The sequence below is a fragment of the Cucurbita moschata genome, unplaced genomic scaffold (assembly GCF_002738365.1).
Source record: "Cucurbita moschata cultivar Rifu unplaced genomic scaffold, Cmos_1.0 Cmo_Scf00331, whole genome shotgun sequence".
NCBI lineage: Eukaryota > Viridiplantae > Streptophyta > Magnoliopsida > Cucurbitales > Cucurbitaceae > Cucurbita > Cucurbita moschata.
The window spans coordinates 9,022-12,893 of record NW_019268847.1 but is presented as its reverse complement, the minus strand read 5'-3'; the positions used below and the strand labels follow the sequence as shown (position 1 = coordinate 12,893).

General features: G+C 43.9%; 2 non-coding genes across 2 annotated transcripts; both read left to right on the top strand.

The window, feature by feature from the left end:
• Nucleotides 1–815: 815 nt before the first annotated feature.
• On the top strand, nt 816–899 carry TRNAL-CAA. Its single transcript has one exon. It is a non-coding gene; the product is annotated as a tRNA-Leu (tRNA).
• A 979-nt stretch (nt 900–1,878) lies between these two features.
• On the top strand, nt 1,879–1,962 carry TRNAL-CAA. Its single transcript has one exon. It is a non-coding gene; the product is annotated as a tRNA-Leu (tRNA).
• The last annotated feature ends 1,910 nt before the right edge of the window (nt 1,963–3,872 follow it).

The following is a 3,872-nucleotide window of genomic DNA, read 5'->3' as shown; positions in this document are numbered from 1 at the left end:
GCCTATTAGGGAGAGGTTTTTGCACCATTATTAGGATTGTTTCGTTCCTCTCTCCAACAGCCAATAGATATTATCTACTTTAATCCGTTACGCATCGTTCCTCTCTCCAACAGCCAATAGATATTATCTATTTTAATCCGTTACGCATCGTCGTTCTCTCTAATCGATCTGGGATCTCACTATCAACTCCTTCTGAATGCCAAGAGTCCTCACTAGCACATCGCCTAGTGACTAGCTCTGATTTCATTTGTAAAAGTCCAAGCCCACTGCTAGCAGACATTGTTCATTCTTGCCTAGGAGGTATTGCCATGAGTCTCACAATTTTAAAACGCGCCTATTAGGGAGAGGTTTTTGCACCCTTATTAGGATTGTTTCGTTCCTCTCTCCAACAGCCAATAGATATTATCTACTTTAATCCGTTACGCATCGTCGTTCTCTCTAATCGATCTGGGATCTCACTATCAACTCCTTCTGAATGCCAAGAGTCCTCACTGGCACATCGCCTAGTAACTAGCTCTGATTTCATTTGTAAAAGTCCAAGCCCACTGCTAACAGACATTGTTCATTCTTGCCTAGGAGGTATTGCCATGAGTCTCACAGTTTTAAAACGCGCCTATTGGGGAGAAGTTTTCGCACCCTTATTAGGATTGTTTCGTTCCTCTCTCCAACAGCAAGTAGATATTATCTATTTTAATCCGTTACGTATCGTCGTCAGCCTCACAATTTTAAAACGCGTCTACTTGGGAGACGTTTACACACCCGTATACGGAATGATAAATTCCCCTCCAAAACAATCAAGGAATGCACAATTAGTAGTCAGGATGGTCGAGTGGTCTAAGGTGCTAGACTCAAGTTTTGGTCCTCGTAAGAGGGCGTGGGTTCAAATCCCACTTCTGACATCCATTCATGTTTATTGTTAGGCAAAACTCGTGCCAAAGTGGATAATATCTACTAACAACCGTTATGGGATTTGTGTTGAAATTTTCAACGCTAAGAAATGGAACTCTTTCCGTGGTGGATATCAATTGAACATGATTGTTTAGTTAGTTCTCGTTCACGAGACCATCACAAATCGATGTTGATTGAAAATTTCTACTAGGGAGGAGAAGCACCAAACACAATTATAAGGCATGCTTCATTCACAATATCGCTAAGAGAAAGGCTTGAACCTCCAACCTTGTGGTTAACAGCCACACGCTCTAACCAACTGAGCTATTCCAACCAATCATTTGCTACAATCCAAGACCACCATTAGTTGATATTATCTGATTTCGTTCTTTACGTCTCGGTATCTCCCTCACGGTTTTAAACTGTATCTACTATGGATAGGTTTTCAGACACTTGTAAGAAATATTTCTTCACCTCTCTAATCGATGTGGGATCTCACTATCGACCTTTTCTGAGTGCCAAGCGTCCTCAATGGCACATCGCCTAGTGACTAGCTCTGATTTCATTTCTAAAAGTCCAAGCCCACTGCCAGCAGACATTGGCACATCGCCTAGTGACTAGCTCTGATTTCATTTCTAAAAGTCCAAGCCCACTGCCAGCAGACATTGTTCATCCTTGCCCAGTCTAGCTCTGATTTCATTTCTAAAAGTCCAAGCCCACTGCCAGCAGACATTGTTCATCCTTGCCCAGTAGGTATATCAATGAGCCTCACAGTTTTAAAACGCGCCTATTAGGGAGAGGTTTTCGCATCTTTATTAGGATTGTTTCGTTCCTCTCTCCAACAGCCAATAGATATTATCTATTTTAATCCGTTACGTATCGTCGTCAGCCTCACAGTTTTTAAACGCGTCTACTTGGTTGACGTTTACACACCCATATACGGAATGATAAATTCCCCTCCCAAACCAATCTAGGAATGCACAATTAGTAGTCAGGATGGCCGAGTAGTTTAAGGCGCCAGACCCAAGTTCTGGTCCTCGAAAGAGGGCGTGGGTTCAAATCCCACTTCTGACATCCATCCATGTTTATTGTTAGGCAAAACTCGTGCCAAAGTGTATAATATCTACTAACAACCGTTATGGGATTGTGTTGAAATTTTCAACGCTAAGAAATGGAACTCATTCCGTGGTGGATATCAATTGAACTCAGCACTGCGTTTTACAAGTGTCAAAACATGATTGTTTAGTTAGTTCTTGTTCACGAGACCATCACAAATCGATGTTGATTGAAAATTTCTACTAGGGAGGAGAAGCATAAGGCATGCTTCATTCACACATCACTAGAAGGAGGGCTTGAACCTTTTTGACCTTGTGGTTAACAGCCACACGCTCTAACCAACTGAGCTATTCCAACAATTCATTTGCTACTATCCAAGACCACCATTAGTTGATATTGTCTAATTTCGTTCATTACGTCTCGGTATCTCCCTCACGGTTTTAAACTGTATCTACTATGGATAGGTTTTCAGACACTTGTAAGAAATATTTCTTCACCTCTCTAATCGATGTGGGATCTCACTATCGACCCTTTCTGAGTGCCAAGCGTCCTCACTGGCACATCGCCTAGTGACTAGCTCTGTGTTCATTTGTAAAAGTCCAAGCCCACTGCCAGCATACATTGTTCATCCTTGCCCAATAGGTATTGCCATGAGCCTCACAGTTTTAAAACGCGCCTATTAGGGAGAGGTTTTCGCACCCTTATAACTCGAGGAGATGTTTAAGGTTGTTCCCAAGAAAGCGAATAAATCAGCCCAGAATTTCCCAATGAATCTACCATCCCTATCACTGATGATGCTCGATGGAATGCCCGATAGCTTTACAACGTGTTTGAAAAATAGTTGGGCTGTGAGTTCCGCCGAGCATAATTTGGGAGTGGGGATGAATGTCGCATATTTTGAGAACCGGTCTACAATAACCAAGATGGCGTCATATTCCCCGACTTTTGGGCGGTGTGTTATGAAGTCCAGAGATACACTTTCCCAGGGTCTTGTTGGCACAGGTAGAGGTTCCAAGAGTCCACAGACTTTGGCTTTCTCGACCTTATCCTGTTGGCAGATGAGGCACGTCTTGGTGTATTGCATGATGTCGTCTCGCATATTTGGCCAAAAGTACCCCTTCTCTATTAGGGCGTATGTTCTTTGCCACCCAGGGTGTCCGGCCCATAAGGTATCATGACATTTCTGAATGNTCTTTATTAGGGCGTATGTTCTTTGCCACCCAGGGTGTCCGGCCCATAAGGTATCATGACATTTCTGAATGAGCTTCTTCCTCAGTTCCCCCGTTCTTGGGACGTACAATCTGTTTCCTTTGGTTATCAGGAGGTCCCCCTCAACCCAAAACTGTCATGTCTTTCAAGCCTTAGCTAGTTCGACAACAGCTTTGGCCGATGGGTCTTTGTGTAAATGTTCCTTGATGATGTCGCGCATCGATCCATCGATCTTACTTGAATGAATATGGGCTAACATGCACAGGGCCGCATGTTCGCCCTTCCGACTCAGCGCGTCGGCTGCTTGATTACTCTTTCCTGCTTTGTGTTCGAACTTGAAGTCGAATTCGGCCAACGACTCCTGCCACCGGGCTTGTTTTGCTGTTAATTTTGGTTGATCAAAGAAGTGGCAAGTGGCGCTGTTATCCGTCTTCACTACGAACTGTGATCCCAAGAGATACTGTCTCCAGACTCGAAGGCAGTGGACTACAGCCAACATTTCTTTCTCGGAGACAATGTATCTTCGTTCGGCATCGTTGAGCTTTCGACTTTCATAAGCGATGGGGTGGCCTTCTTGAATAAGGACCCCACCTAGAGCAAAGTCGGAAGCATCGGTTTCTACTTCAAATGGCTTTGTGACGTCTACCAACCCGAGGACAGGACCCCTCGTCATGGTTGTTTTCAGATTTTTGAAGGCCATTTGACAATCATTTGACCAC